This window comes from Metopolophium dirhodum, chromosome 2 (genome assembly GCF_019925205.1).
Source record: "Metopolophium dirhodum isolate CAU chromosome 2, ASM1992520v1, whole genome shotgun sequence".
Classification (NCBI taxonomy): domain Eukaryota; kingdom Metazoa; phylum Arthropoda; class Insecta; order Hemiptera; family Aphididae; genus Metopolophium; species Metopolophium dirhodum.
This window is the reverse complement of record NC_083561.1, coordinates 18,431,185-18,449,230: the sequence shown is the minus strand read 5'-3', so window position 1 is coordinate 18,449,230 and position 18,046 is coordinate 18,431,185. Positions and strand designations below refer to the sequence as shown.

Sequence of the window (18,046 nt, the reverse complement as noted above, 5' to 3'; positions counted from 1 at the left end):
ATTGTAAATAGTTATAATGTCTTATAACGGACTTTGTACTACATTTTCATTATTTTTTTCACCTAATAACATACGTGTTATTTTGCTTAAATCGTAAAAAAAATAGTTAAATAGTAAATAAAATTAAAATTATCTATAAATCGAACAAATAGAGCTAAAATAGCTTAACTAGTTCCACATAATCTGCAGGTACTTGCAATACGCATTTTATTAATTATTGATGACAACTGATAAATTTAGTTCTGGTAATTTTATGACCACATATTCATTAACTAATATGTTTGACCCCAGTAACAGTAAATTTATTCATTATTTAGAATTCAACCCTTAAGTTAAATAAAAAAAAAAAATACCTTGCCAAATTATAAAAAATATTTTCTACTTAATATTTTTAAATCGTGATAACTAATAATAAACCCTAAATTATATTTTTAACAAAAACAATATATTTTTTTATTTTTCTAGGGACAATGAGTACGTAAACAATATGTTGTTTTACTAAATTAGTAATTATATAATTTAAATTGTGTGAAACATAAAATTGATATTTTAAAAGATGCTGCACTGTTTTTTTTTTAAATCCACTTGGTTTATGTTTATTTTAATGGTATATACACATACTAAAACAGTCTGTCTGGTGGATACCATACTGCCAATCAGCATGGGACAAATTTACAAGCACCCTTAAATTTCAAGACCACTCACTTTATAAGCTAAATCACCTCCTGCTACACAAAAATCCAGCAATTAGTCCACTTGAAGTGTGATCCACCGTCGAATGACGTTAAACCGTAGGTATTACATATATACATACGTGTGCATGCATATACAACACACTGATGTCAAACTAGAACTATTTTCCGACACAACGAGAGAACAAATGATGATCACCACCAACCTTGTGAACGACTTCCTCTCAGTCGAAGATCTTAACAAAATCAAAGAATCACAATAAAATCAAATATATTCACATCCCCCAAGGCAGTATGGGAAATAATAAAAAAATCTTCTATCCATCAAAACTCCGGGATACGATAACATACCGAACGCTGCACTTAAACATCTACCCGCCTCTGATTTCGATAGACTAAATAATTTATTTATGGCATGCCTCAGAAATATTCCTATTCCATTTTCTAAAACTCTGACCGTTTACCGCCGAAGAGGTAATATAATTCTGATTTTCACAAAAAATTATTATTATTATTATTATTTATGATATTTTTTTGAGAATCTCTGATCCTTAATCTATCAAATAATAATGGTTAATATGTACGAGCCTCACCTTGTATAGTTTTATAACATATATTAATCATATTAAAATATTATTAAATAATATAAAATATGATAAACATAGAGTTAAATAAATAGTGGATATAAACAGTATAAATATAAATATTATAATAATTAAAAACATCACAAGCTTTCGTCCAAATAATACATTAAATTATAAAAATTAAAATTACATAAAAGGTACAAAAATTCAAACATATTTTAACACATGCAATATAATATTATACTATATTATTGTTATTATTAAAACTATAATTATTGTTTATTTCTTCGAAAAGATGATGGGCCTCACTGACCAAGTTCGTGTGGGGGCTCATGAGTTCAAAATGTAAAATAATATATATATATATATATTTTTTTTTTTTATTGAACTTAAGCCCGGCCACTATGGCCATTAGCTGTTGTAGGGGTTATGAACAGTGGTAGGGGTAAGGTTGGTATGGTAGGTTAGTTTTACGATTGTTTTTTAACGGTTGTTACGGTAGGTAGCAAACACGTGTATGTGTGGCAAGGTTTTTAACTACTATGAACCCGGGTGGTCACCCATCCGGGAGCTAGTAGCTGTGGCCGTTACTTACTCCCAGTCGCATTCCGCGACTGGTAGCAGCCAACGTGCCACGCCAAGCCACATATATATTTTATTAATATAATTATTTAAAATATTCTTCTTAATTACATTGATATTAATACTGTATACATATTCACTGTTTTAAAAGTTTAGACTTTAATATTAAAAAAAAAACCCAATGTCGATAATAACAATTAATATAAACGTACAATATTACGATAACAAAGTAGCAAGATTAAAGGTACTTATAAAATATTTAAAAGTATATACTTAGTTAATTCTGAAGCTAATTAGCTAGGTATTTTCATATTTGAGCAATAGAAGGTTTGATTTCTTTGATGTTTAATGGTAGCATACCTATTTTACAAATTTGGTTAGGTATAAGTAAGTAGATCGTGTTATTTTTTTGTGAATTAGAGGTACAGCAATATGTGATAATTGGCATGTGTTATAACCTTGTTCAATACTAGGATTTGAGTTATTGTTTATAATATTAATTACTGATGCTTTATAGAACAGTTTTTTTTATTGGTAGTACCTACATTTAATTATTTGTACAGATATTATGTGTGATATAAATGATTTTTTTTTTTAATATTTGTTATAATTCTGTTGTTTATTATTTTTAATATATTTAGTATTGTATTGTAGTCACCACCCCAAATAGCAATACTTTAGTTAATTATAGTTTCTACTTATGTCTGGTCTATAATTTTAATTTTCTTGTAAATTATCTAAGTTTTTGAAAGCATAGATTTTTTTTCTTAGTTTTATTGTTGTCATTTTAATGGGGTCATGCCATTTAAGGTTGTCAAAATATTTACAAGATTTTACCATTCGTGTGTCTAGAATGAAAAGGTTCAAAATCGTATTTGTTTCAAAAGTCACTTTTTAACTAAAATGGTTTTAGAATGCAAAGGCGCATCTTTTAAGCTAACATTTATGATTATACGATGATTATTGACAATTTTTTTAAAAGTAAAAGGTTCTAAATCGCAAAAATTAAATTATAAACACAATTTAATCAAATTGAAAACGCTCGGTTAATGGAACCAAATTATTAACAATACATTAGTATGAAAAGGTTCTAATTAAATTAATCACTACCAATAGTACCTAATAATTAATACATTTATCCATATTCAACAGAATTTTACGATCGAGATACAGATTTCGAAGTTTCATAATTATTACACTGTTTCGTGTTATAAGATTGGTAGCAATGAGAAATCATTATTCTGAAAAGAATTCAACAAACAATAATAAACAAAATAAAAAATAATGAAAAAGTTCTAATAAAATATTTTTTTTTTATTTTCCGATGAAAAGGTACTAATATTGTAGAACCTTTTCATACTAAATAATAAATATTATATAATTTGAATTTTATTAATTTGTATACCAACTTATACAAAAAATTATTATTATAATGTTGTGAATTAAACTATTAAAGTTGCTGCATGCCTTAGAAGTTTAATTTTCAAAAAATTTTGTAGAAGGAATAAAATATTTGAACTCTAACCTTAAAATTTTTCTCCTAGAAAATTTCATAAAAACGATTTAGAACTTTTTTATTCTAGACCCACGTATTATTAATGAAATTTGGCATGTATATGACATACAAACAAAACCCCCTATATAATGTAGTGTATAAGTAATATATTCACACTGTAGTTAAGCAGACGCTGACTATACATTTTTATAATACTACAGCATATATGTCTTGTGTAGTGTAGCCGGTATACATAGTTAGTCGTTGATTTATATTACGCCTCGTAACACTATTGTACATCGTATCATTATACTTATTATTATATTATATATATCCGACCTTATTATCATTTACCTTTAACTTCTGTATAACTGTGTACTTCAACAGATTTGTTTGACAAACTTGAACAAAGTTAAATGTTCATGAATGTGTTTTTCAATGTAGGTATTCTTAATTTCCTATTTGTCTTAAATTATTTATATAAAAAATAAAAATAACAATAATAATAACACGGGATATAGTAAGTTGATATTATTGGAAATCAGAAAATAACCTTCGCAGGAAACGGTCATGGTAATAACGTTCGAGGGTCATTTTGGCTGAAAACAGTTACTCCCACACCAATATTCATGAACATAGAGAAGTCATAAGACAGATTTTGCACGATGAACTAATTCACAAACACCACACAATGTCTAACACCACTAAAACCACTAATGAAAATCATTCAATCCTTTTTATAGAATTGATATTTATCTAATCCAAACCTCTGAGAATACATCAACACTAATAACGATAAAAGCGGATCTCCAACAGGTCTCATGTCTATCACCCCTTCTTTACAGTCATTAAATACATTTTCTACTCCTCCTGGGTTATTTGAGTTGTTCAATCTAGACCACCATAATGGTCGAGGAATGTGAGTCACATATTTCATTATTACAGGACAATAAAACGGCATTAATTGTAGTTGTCCATTTAGATTATCAGATGAATAGATTCTATAAACCGCACAACTTATGCCAACATGTTTGTCAGGACGTAATAAACATAATGTTATTTTATTTTAACTATAAAATAAATATTTACTAGAGTTATCACCACCTTGAAAACAAATTGCGTGTGTCTATTTTTCACTGAACTTTAAATTGTTTACTTTAATCATGATGTATAAATAAGCCTATAATAGTATAATATATTTTACTCTGTTTTAATTGATTGAACATTTTCATTTAGCTGAAAATTATAAAAGTACGTGTTACTCATTTATTTTTAATATGCAATGACCTATACATAACAATGTTATTTCACCTGTAACTTGTCTTAAATATTTTGAATGATTTGAGATATAATATAGTTTTCAAATGTTGTGATATTTATGCTATGTGTTCAAATTTGTACTGTTAATAGTTATAAAACGACTAATTGTATTTTTGAAAACAGTAATTTATGACGGACCTTGTGCTACATTTTAGTTAATTTTTCACCTATTAACATACATTTTATTTTACTTAAATCGTAAATTAAATTAAAAATAACTATAAATCGATCGGTTCCACGACAAAATATCCCAAAACCAAAATATTGCATGACAAAATATCCCGCGGAAAGTATTAATTTAAAATTTAATCCTTCATTATAAAAGTTGCGACTAAATTAGAAGTACCTAGCAATCGCACAACAATAATCTTTACCTATCTAAATTCAGTGTCTGTTATTGGTTATTTTGTTAATGGTATAGTGTGTCATTTGACGTTTTATTAAATTAATAATAGTTGAAGGCTGATAATTCAGTGTACACCGAATGAGTGAAGATAAATATTTTTTAATTGTTTTAGATTCTGAGCGGATTCTAAATGTGTAGTGTTAATAGTTATAAAACGACTAATTGTATTTTTGGTATTTTTGAAAACAGTAATTTATGATGGATTATATTCTAAATTTTCATTATTTTTTCACCTAATAACATACGTTTTATTTTACTTAAATTGTAAATTTAATTTAAAATATCTATAAATCGATCATATATAAGTAAAATATTTTGTCATGATGTAATGAATAATGTACATTTTGTGATATTATGTAACAATATGGCTAGTATAAATATTTGGTGAACATTAATTATAGTCTTAATTTAATTTTACCGAAATGTGATTTTGCATAACAACCGGGGTTCTCCTTATTATTTTGTTTATTGTGAATATTTTAAAAGTTACTGAGAATTACTTCCCAAATACCAACTACATTTAGGTTGACACAAGAAACCCTTAAAGTTGAAGATAGAAGTTATTCTTCTCTTTAAAAAGTATATAATATTAGACAAAAACACACACATAATTTTATATCAATACACTCATCACTCTTCCTTTGTGAACCTTTTTTATAGAGGGTACAAAAAGAGAGCCTTCCATATATTTGAATTTTCAAATCATCCAAATTTATTTATATCATGCATTTTATTAATTATTGGTAATAACAACTGATAAATTTAGTTCTTGTCATTTTATGCCGACATATTAATCAATTTATCAGTTTGATCCCAGTAACAGTAAATGTAGGTATCCATTATTTAGAATTTAAACCGTAAAGTTAAATCAAAAACAATGCGTTACAAAGTTATAAAATAAATATTATATATATTATTTTTAAAAATCGTGATAATTCATAATGAACCCGCTAAGTTATACAATTTTATAAACTTTACTATTCACTTAAACATTGCAATTATTTATTTTTCTAGATAAGTTGAGTAAGTAAATATTATGATATTTGACTGAATAAGTAATTTAATAATTTAAATAGTGTGAAATTAAAATTTGTATCAACATAATAATGCATGTGCTAGGAACTGAAATATGCTAAATCATTTTTTTTTAAATCCATTTTTATTATGTTTATTGTAATGTTTCATACAGATAATATTAAAACAATCTGTATCATGGGTAACATACTGCCAGTCAGCATGGGACAAATTTACAAGCACCCTCAACTTAAAACCGCTTATTGTATAAGATAAATCGCCGCCTGCTACACAAAATACCAGCAATTGCGCCACTGAAGTCAAACTTGGAAATTTTTAACTATACAATGAAAGACCAGTTCACCGCCAAACCAGGGAACGACCTCCCACAAGTCAGACTCTTAGTCCAGGAGCTTAACAGAATCACAAAAAAATAAATATATTCACTTCCCCCGAGGAAGTATTGGAAATAATAAATAATAAAACAACCGAAAAAATCCAGGGATACGATAGCATACCAAATTCTACAATTATAAACCCAACAGCCCCGGCTATCGTTAGACGAAATAATTTATTCAAGGCTTACCTTAGATATTTCCATTTTCTAAAACTTTGGAATACTGTTACAATAATTATGATTCCCAAACCTCAAAAATATACCACACAAATATAGGCCAATACCATTACGTCTAAAGTATTCGAAAAAAATACTTTAATTTCCCCTCAAGGAACACATCAGTCAAAGATCAGAGCGACAAGCGCTCAGATACGGACACTCGATGACAAGTGACAATAACCCACCTTTAAAACTAATTGACGATCTGGCTATCAATACCAACAAACAGATATCCAGCAGCTATGTTTGTTTACATTTTCCGCCTAAATGACTCTCGCCCGTTATCATAATGACCGTTAACCACAAAAGCTTATATTATTCCAACTTCCACAAAAAAATAAAAGAAGACTTTTCAGTTATTTTTTTGAGAGCCCCTGAATCTAAGAACGATGTTTTAGTTAACATAACCTTTGCTAAAACAAAGTTACGAAATTATGTTTAACGAACATAGTTTTCAAGTTAATTATTCAATAAATATATTTTAAATATAACCATTTTGTTTCTCAACAAGAGTGTTAAAACTCAAATGTTTTTTCTATGCTGCAAAATAAACTAGACTTATGACAATTATTAATAATCATAGTTGATAAAGATCTTCTTAACATTTTGAAATTTTTAGTTTCTTTCCTGAGGAATTTCATATTTTTTTAAATATAGTATCTTATGGTTTCAAGCCTGCAAAATCGTTTATACTTTTATAGTTTGATGACATAAAAGTCTACATTAAGAATGAATATTATACTGAAATATATTTTACTATTCGTGTAGACATTATTTTACGCTTTATCAGTTTATTATGAAGCTGTGATAAAATTAGATCAGTGATAGTTAAATTTAAAATGAGCCAATTATAACAATTGTTTTATTGCATATAGCATGGCATAAGTGTGCAAGATAAAAAAGTAATAACGTAATAAACATAAAATAAAAGTAATAATGGATTAATATGAATAAATAAATAAACAAAATAAATAAATAAACAAGCTACAATGTAATAATTAGAAAATGCTAAAAGCGTATGGCAAGATTTCACAGCCAATCTAGCGTTTCCTGATCGCCTCTGTGTAATCCTGATGTTCCTCCACTGAACATTGTTTCCGGGCATTCCTGACAATGAGCCTAATAGTTTGAATCTGGCCACAGTTGCAGAGCGGAGAGTCCACCATTCCCCATTTGTGCATCAAATAATTGCACCTTCCCTGCCCAGTTCTTACGCGGTTTATGGCAGTCCATGTTGCACGGGGGTATTCGAAACCTGGAACTAATTGGGTTGGATCACTTATGAGGTGATTATTCAGAACTGCAGCATCCTTCCAATGCGTATTACATAAGTCTCCTTCTGTATTTGTACTATTTTTTATCGTCCATATAGGATTTCTAGATTTCAGTATTTTGTTTGGTGCGTTATATACGTCATCATAGATTGGAAGGCTTGGAGAGTTTTGTATTTTCTCGATCATCTTTAGCGCTGCACTGTGCCTACGGACTTCTGGTAGGACTTCTGGTGTGTGATAGCACTGGTAGCCACTGCAACTTAGTTGATTTGACACATCCAGATATTATTCTCATTGATCGATTCAGTTGTGCGTCGACATTTTTAGTGTGAGCACTCCTTGCCCATACTGGGGTGCAGTATTCTGCAACACTGTTAACTAATGCCAAGGATGAAATTCGTAGGGCATTCGCCCTACAGCCCCAGCTTGTTCCAGTCAGTTTACTGATGATATTATTTCGAAATTTAAACTTGTTTTTTACCACTTCTAGATGTTGTTTAAAAGTTAATGTTCTGTCAAGCTTAAAGCCTAGGTACTTTGGTGCATTTTCGGATGGTTTAGTATTCCCATCCACTAGCTGGTTCAATTTCCTTTTAGGTGTACTCAGAATTTCCTGTCTGCTAACATAGATTCAATGAGTCTCGGAGGGTCGTTTTTCAGTTCAAAATATTTGCTAATTTTAGGAGTTACCCACGATTCCAGACCGTGTCATATGCACAGGTCAAATCTAGGAATACTGCACCCGATTTTTTTCATTCCTGAAAACCATTTTCAACGTGTGTCACCGTTGACAATACTTACTCAAAACAGTTTCTATTATGTCTAAAACCCGCTCGCTCCTTAAGTAGAGTGTCTACGATTTTCATTTGTGTCTTTGCTAGAAGGATTCTTTCAAATAGCTTATACACTACGGAAAGTAGGGAGATTGGTCTGTAGTTTTTAGGATAATTTCCACCTTTACCTACCTAGATTTAGGTAGGTAGGTTTAGTTCTACATGTCAGAAAAGGTTGGCGAGCTACCTTTTACACTTTGGTCCTATGTGTTTGATGAACTCTGGTAATATCCCATCAACTCCAGTTGCTTTACCATTCTTCAAGAGGCTTAAGGCCATTTATATGTCTGCGACGTTAAAGTCTTGCATCATTTCAGATCTTTCGAGTATCGTTTTGTATTCATACTTTTATTCAAAACTTCTTTTTTTCATACATTGAAGGTTTTATACTTGAGGTTTTGAATAGGATGTTTGAGACTTGGTTCGGCGATATTTTATTCTCTGTATACGAAGGCTGCGCGGCTCCCAGTTTTCTTAGTAGAGACCAGCTTTCTCTGCTAGAATTGGTGAAATCTAAATTATCTATGACATTTCGCCACCTCCTTCTTTGTTCTTCGTCTACTAGTCCGACCAATCGGTTTGCATTTACCTCGCGCTCGGCCCCAACCTTTTTATACTCACTGAGTAGAGTCTCACATTCCTTCGTTTAACATGGAGTATAACTATGCCTGTGTCCTCTAGATTTTGATTTTTTAGCCACTGTTTTTAGGATACTTACGAATATAATGTGATTGGCCGTCTCTGGTTTTATTCGTTTTATGTTTTCTCTGAAGTATTTTGCAAAAACATACTAAACCATTTCACGTGAATTCCATCTTGGCATGGGTTGTTTGTCAATCGTTGGTATTACAATTCAGACGGATATGATGGTTACTGGGAAATGTTGACCTCTCGGGAATTTGTTGCTTATTACGCTATTTACACTAAGTGGTAGGCCGTCTGATCCATGGACACGAAACATAAATCTGGAGATGATTTCGTGCCCCATCTCTCGGAATCAAAATTGCCCCCTGCTTAGCATAACACTTGTGTATCATGATTAGACAGTATAATTGTTTTTCATGAAATCCTTCGATATTTTGACAAATAATATTACGGGTAACAATTAATATTATATAAATATTTAATATATTTATAATTATTTTCCAGCGACATTATTGCAAGGTAAGAAACATTTTTTGAGTTATCTATTCCATTGATATTTATGGTTTATTTATATTTGAATGATTATTTGTATATTTTTATAAACTTTTCTTTTCATTCTCAAAAATGTTTTTTAATCAATTGGAAATGACCGAAAATTCAAACTTTAATTTACAAATGAAGAACACTGTTTAGAGTTTTACTAAACATATAGTAATTTGTTGAGCTACACCATGTGTAGCAATAATTATAATTTCCTGAGTTGTTTTTCATCTTGATTCCTAAAACATTTTAGTTTCTTTTGATAAATACACATTTTTTCCTATTCCAACCAAACCTTAACTATTTAATTCTTTTTTTAATTCAATGTTATAGAAATATGTTTTAGTTTTTCATAGTTAATGGTTCATTCGAGTACAGTCGATGGGGCTGAAACATATTATATAATTTTATTTGAATGTGTTATGGAGTTCTTGTGATAATTGCATGTTGTAATTGTATATATACAAATAAATAAGGAATATATGATACATTATTAATGATAAATATGCATTATTAAACTATTAAATGACTATACAAATTAAGATGTATCTATATTAGAATAGAACCTTAGTTGGATTCCATAAACCAAAAATTAAAATACCTTCAAATGTGAATCATAGTAAATAGTTAGGATATTACTCATAGTACTCATAGTACACACTACCTACCTAATACAATAGGTATAGACAGTCAATATTTTTAATTTATACACATCATAATTTATATATTGTCATTAGCAGAAACAAGGGTACCTACCTCACATTGAACTGCACTATAAAATATATAATACTGTATCGAATTTTATTATTATTAATTTAAGTTAAAATATATATTTTTTTCAGAAAATAGTAAGTATAATATGTTATGTATATCGCAATTGTTTTACTTTCCCTTCTATTTGAAAGACTAGATGACAAATTAAAAAATGTTGTGTACCTGTTTATATCCTGTTTCGTAGTGTCCTGTTATCTTGTTCAAAAACTTTTCATGAATAATTGAATAAGTTGATATTATGTTATAACTGCCATCATGTGCCAAGATGGGTGGAGTCAAGTTCAGACTGGGATGCAGTGGTTCTATTACACCCCTTGTTATACTTTCCCATTTTACCTAAATACTTTCTCTGTAAATTGTAAATTTTAATACTTATCAATTAGAAGCCGGAATTATTTTCTTTTCCGTACTTTTTTTGAGTACATGCAGTCATATCGGGGTTTGTAATCTTCACAAATCATGAAACGTTTAAATTAAGTAGCTTCCCGGGCACTTTTTTACCAATTTAAGACCAGCCATAGGTTAGAGATTTTGAATGCTTTTTATAAATTACACACGTTTGATTGGTTGTTTACTTGTTTTTAATTAACATTGTGTTTGTTTTAATATGATATGTGTTCATGGTAATTCGTTTACCTATATTATTTAAAGTTATTAAGGAACGTCGCATGCTGAACACCTGAAGTATTGACTCTCTGTCATTTCACAATTTCGTGAACTTTGAAATTAAAAAGAGAATTTATAAATAAAAAAAATGGTCGTTCAATTTTCTTTGATGTGTCAGTAGTTGTAACAAATGATTCTGGCATGGTGAGTTTCACTCTACACTGCTTTTAAAGATAAAGATGTCGTTACTCTTAGAATATGATGGAATTTGTAATGCTTATCTCAGATAATATTTCTAAAATAGATATCTATAAAAACACGAGATGGTCGACTTGATGAGTACATTGATTTGGGCATCCTTGATTCGACATGGAAAAATACGATTGATTAACGGTTAACAGAGTTTTACACTACAAAAAAAACAACAAATATTTGTTTTACCTATATTATATTATAATATTTTATATGTGTTACGGAGCCATATAAAACAACAAGAACACCATACAAATTATAACAATATAGCGCGCTCACGGCAGACCGGATTTCGCGAATTATATCATAAACTAGGTACATGGGATGAAATGACGCGGGTGGTAACCTAGTAACATCATATAAGGGTGAAAAGCATCAACAAAAACAACTATTCCTATATTCCTATATGCAAATTTACAATCACCATGTGATATTGAATAAAAGGAGTTCAAAGAAACCAAAACATCAACCCTTAAGCTTAGCATTTAGTTGAGTTGTCCAAATACTTATCGACCTCTCGGGAACTTGTGGCAAGCGTTACATATCCGGGGATATTACTTGGCAAATAGTTGAGTTGACCGTGTAAGTTTCTGTGTGGTGGCACTTAGTTGAGTTGTCTACCTCGGTATATTGGAATATATCCAGGATTGAGTAGCAACGTGTGACAATGGCGGATACGAACTACAGGACTTGCTGGTACCCATCGAAATTGGTGGATCGGAACGACAACCCGGATTCGGTGACGTCTCGTAGCAAGAAGAACGAGACAACTACAGAACATCAGCAATAAGGATTTCGAGATGAATAATTAGTTTAGCGATACATTACGAGCAGATTCGCGGACCAAACAATACATAAACTCGTATTGTTATATTTCATATTTTATTTATGTAAAAATACAGATGATAATACAACTGTCTAATAATAGAATTAAATTTATTTTCTAACGGACGTACCGGCTTGGATTGGTCCGTTTTACATAATAAAATGTAATTTTCCCTCTTGACATATTATGTCTGCCTGACCTCATAGCTGTTATGATATTTTAACGCAGAGTCAGCATCAAGTCGTTTTATATATCTATGGACTAACATACATTTTTCCTAAAATATAGGTTTTTTAATTTCATCATGATATATAAATATGCCTATACCTAATAATTTATTTAAGTTTAGGTACTTAATTTTTATTAATTAAGCATTTTCATTTAGGTCCAGGATCTTTAAGTAAGTGTTATTTATTTATTTGTAATTTCTAATTGATACATAATAATGTTATTTAACTTAGCTATTAATGAGTCTTCTTGTGGAATAAACGATAAAACTTATCTGCACGATATGCCATAATTTTGGTTATCATAAAAACTGAATATACCACCCTTTTTAGAAAGTACGATTTAAGATAATATGATTGCCCGCCGACTTATGATCAACTCGTTTTAAACTGGTAATCATAAAATATAACCAGAAAAAATGGAGTAATTACCAATATCACTTGCAACATGATGTGTGCCCATATAGGAACAGGATTTACGACCTTATTAACTAGCGTTGTATTCGAGCTTATAACCACTATCTTAAATTGTCATTAAAAGATATTAACCGTGGATACCATGGAGTAAAACTGATATTTGTTATAAGATAAGCCATAGAGTAATATAGAGGAAATCTCTATAACGAACATGTAACAAAATTAAAGCACTATCGTCGGTCATTGACCCTGAAAAAAAGGTTGTTAACGAACATTTATGGCCCTATTTCCGTCGTACGTGTTCAGCTACTATGGTTTGTGCTAAAATTTTTATTCAGATTTCCGTTTCTATATTACTCTATGAGGTAAGCTAATAAAATAATCATATTAAATATAAAACAAAGAAAAATACTTTAATGTTCAGTGTAAGATTCTGGATGGAGTTATAATATAGGCTAATAATAGGTTTATAATAACGGTAACCGATTATAGGTTCCCCAAAGTTCCGGAAAATTACCGGTTTTCGGTAAAAACCGGTAACTGGTTTCAAGCCCTGGTTCAGGGTGAATAATTGTTTACCTATGAATAATTTAGTTTATAGTGCAGTATATTTTATAGTGTATGTATACCAATACATGTTGTATATTATAATATAACCTATGCATTAAAATAATAATTAAACTATTAAATAATTTACTTTTTAATTACTTAAACTTTTACTTGATTCAGAAATATTCCATATAATACATTAATTAGGTTTAGAAAATCATTTAATAACATTCTTGATTTTTCACTTCATTCGTGATATATGAATATGCCTATAATTATTTGAGATTTTACTCTATTTTAATTAATTAGACATTATCATTTACAGTTTATTATAAATGTATGTATACTTTATTTATTTTTAATTTTGTAATAGATACCTAATGTTATTTCATATTTAACTATTATTTCAAATATTTAGATTCAGTCTGGAGTTATAATATAATTTTCAAATGTTTGTGATTTTATAAAATTCATACAAATTCAAGTTTAAATGGTCATCAAAAAAATTATGACTATATGTCATAGAATTTGATGTTTTTATAAAAATGTTACCTACATAATATGAGAAAACTTGTACTACATTTTAATTTTTTTTTACCTAATTGCATCTGTTTGATCCTATAAACTGTAAATTAACCTATTACATAGGAATCATATCTTATAGTCCAATCAAAAATAATTATTTCCTACTAAATATATTTAATCATGATAATTTATAATGAATCCTATGTTATCATCTTTTACAAATTATATTAATGATAATAACTAACATAAAAATATTTTTTTTTCTAGGGATTGCTAGTATGTACATAAATATTATTCAGTATAAGTATATAGTTTCATAATTTTATTTGAGTGAAAATTAAATGTGATGACAAATGAGTTGGCGATAATCTTTATTTTTTTTCATACTCACTGTGCAGAAGTTTCACTTCAGCCACGCGTACCTACTGACAAAACGCAATTTTTATAATTATTGCCGACAAAGGAAAACTTAGTTCTGTTCATTTGCGACGACTTATTTATACATTTATCTGTTTGATCTGAGAAACTGTAATTAATGTATCCATTGTTTAGAAATCATATTATTTTATAGTTCAATCAACAATTAATATAAGTTGTCAAATTATAAAATAATATCCTACTGATTTTTATTAAATCATGTTAATTTATAATGAATCTTAAATCGTCATATTTTATAAATTATAGTAGCTCTCCAATCTCCTATTTTATCCTTGATTATTACCTAACTAGAAATTTTACAATCCCTAAAAATCATTGTTTAATGTTTACAGAGTCACCTGTAATACAGTTTAAAGTTTTAAATTCATTTCCTGAAATTTTATATTTATAATATAGCTATATCATTTTTGGTTTCAAACCTACAAATTGATTCATACTCAAATTACTTAAGCGTGCATATTGTACAAAAATATATTATACTCTTCATTATACACCATACCAATTTCTTTCTGGACTTTCAATTAAATATTTCTTTGACAAATAATATGTTTACTACCTCTTTAATATTTTATTAATTATTTTCCAGGAGACACCGTAGAGCGTAAGTTACATTTTTCGAATTTTTTTATTTCATTGATATTTATAGTTTATTTTTGTTTGAATGATTCTTGGTAAATTTATATAAGAAATATTTATTCTTCTCAAAATGGTGTTTTAATCAATTGGAAATAACAGAAAATACAACTTGGCAATTTGGAAAAGTATGAAATGTAAAGATCTTGTAAAACGTTTACGTTATGTAGCTAGTTTGTCTGTTCCTGAATGTATAGTCAATAGTAACCCGGTACGTATCCGTGACTATATAGTACAACGTACAGGCACCGTCACGACCCAGTCTACACTATGTCAACCACCAAATTTTTTTAATTTCAAATGTAGCATATTTTACTGAGAACTTTTCAAACAAATCTCTAAATTGTTCTCTATAGTGATAACATATTACAAATGTTTTATTATTATACTTATAAATTACTACCAATGACTTTATTTCTAGATGCCAAAAGTAAGTTGTTTTTATTTTTATTATATGCATTGTGCGACCGGGAGCGTACAATAATAATACGCGTACCCGCGGACATCAACTTAGGGTCTTTACACCACTGACACCTAAGTCCTAGAAATATTGAGGACAAGCTGGGTGTGTAATGGTGTAATAGCTCGAACAGTAGTGGTCAGGATCGCCTAGTAATGACTGTCGGCTATGTAGTGCGTGTTGTGTAATTATGTGTATTTGTGTATGAATATGTGTATGTGTGTAGGTGTATATATATGAAAATAATAAAAAATGGTAACACGGTTTCTGGTAGGTAAGTTGCTGTATAATACATAAATTTAAATAATAGCAGTTCAAAATATATAATTACTCACCGCAACACAAATGTATAAACAAATATAATAATAATAATAATAATAATAATAAATCAAAGCCCTTATGGCTAACTGGAATAAATTAATATTGAATGGCCCTTCTGTCCCAACCGAAATAATAATAATAAATAATATAAAAAGCTATTTGAGCCGCTATGAAAATAATGTGATCCTTCTGGTCCAACAATGTATAGTAAGAAAGTTAATAATAATACAGATAATAATAATAAATGACCGTTATGGCCAACCGAAATAATAATATATTGACGCAGCTATTTGAGCTGAAGCTCGTATAAAATAATATGCGACCCTTCTGGCCCAACAAATTAATAATAATATAAAATATCTATAGCTCTTTTGGCCCAACAGTTAAATCATAAATGTGTATAATAAATAAATAATAATAAAAATAATGAAAAACTCACAGTTTATGGAGTGCAGACTAGCTAGCTGGTCCTGTGCTAAAATAAAAATTCAATATGCCGTGCGCTAATAATAAATAATACAATACAAAATAGTGATATGTGAGTGTGTGTATGTGACCAGCTGTTTCCCCGTGACCGATGTCCTATAATATTCATATATTTACTTTGCATAAGGTATATTTCTATTATATTGCTATGTTGCGGCAGCAACATGCATAATATATATTAATTCATGGTGTGCATAATATTAAAGTACATACAGTAAATTATTTGGTTCTTTAAAAAAAAATTGTTGGTCACTCGTCAATTATTACATTTCAGTAAAATTACGTATTTTTAATTTGTAGTTGATTCCATGATCTTTTAGTTGAGCAATACTATGAATACTTATTTTATAATTCATAACTACAGTTTTTATTTTATTTCAGCCACAAAAGGTACGTAATTATATGCTATTAAAATATCGGTATAAATTAATAATCTGCCAAACAGATGGATTTACCACATTGCATAATTCATAATTTAATTTAATTGAGCAGAAATAAATTCTTTCATGATCAGTTGTGAAGATTAACATATGCAGTTTGTTAGTAGTAAATTATCATTAGTGTGGGTAGGAGGTATACTCTCCACCGATCACTGACTTCATACATAGCATGGACTCACGCATATATATTATTTAATTTATATTTAATTTTGAATATTGAATTTATTACAAAATATCAAAAAAATATGGAAAATAATATGCTCGAACAGATGCAAACTTAACATATCTTTTTCAAATCAGAAATCTTTACATTTTTAAGATGAGTCACTTGAAACACCTTAATTCTTATCAGTTGCTAAGGTCGATCTGATGAAAAATGTATAGGGTTTGCAGAGGCATTCAGCTTATTGCACAATAGTCACTACTAGCTAGGCTGTGTGGCCACACGCGTCCAACGCTGTATTTGCATGTCTGATAAAGACTAAACTGTTATACTTAGCAGCAGGTTGCCATCAAAAATAATTTATTTATGTTTTAAATGTCTTCGAACGCATTATAGTAAATTATTGTATGGATAGATCAGAGAGGTTTTATTGTGTTGGATAGTGGAATTATAATATAATCACTGCCTAAGAATTATTAATAGGGAATACCTAATAATTATTGTCCTTGTATCTACAAAATATTGAAAAAGAATTTCACAGTGATCTACAATGATCTACGGGAGTCGGTTGTTTGCGTAAATATTGATCTATTTTTTTAAATTCAATTTATGGTTATTTATAAGTTACTGCAGTAATTAAAGTAAAACAAAAAATACTTGACTTAGACTGTGAATCATGAGGTATAATATTATTTATTAAATATTATTTTTATTGTATTATTTTTAGAGTATAGACGTACGTGCATATTTTATTTATTAATTTGTTTTTAATTCGTTTTATGTTATAAATAAATTAACGTGATTTTTGTTTCATAATTCACATAATGATGATAATCATCATATTTATAGTTACTCATTGAGTGTTATTTAGTATTTGGCTACTAATCCATTTGGTTGAAATACCTTATTTAGATACAACTTCTATAAA

The 18,046-nt window shown here is 29.0% G+C and overlaps 1 protein-coding gene across 1 annotated transcript in view; it reads right to left on the bottom strand.

The window, feature by feature from the left end:
• The window catches only part of LOC132939141 (uncharacterized), a 251,436-nt gene that overhangs the window by 75,137 nt on the left and 158,253 nt on the right, over positions 1-18,046 (bottom strand). The gene's annotated exons all lie outside the window — the stretch shown is intronic.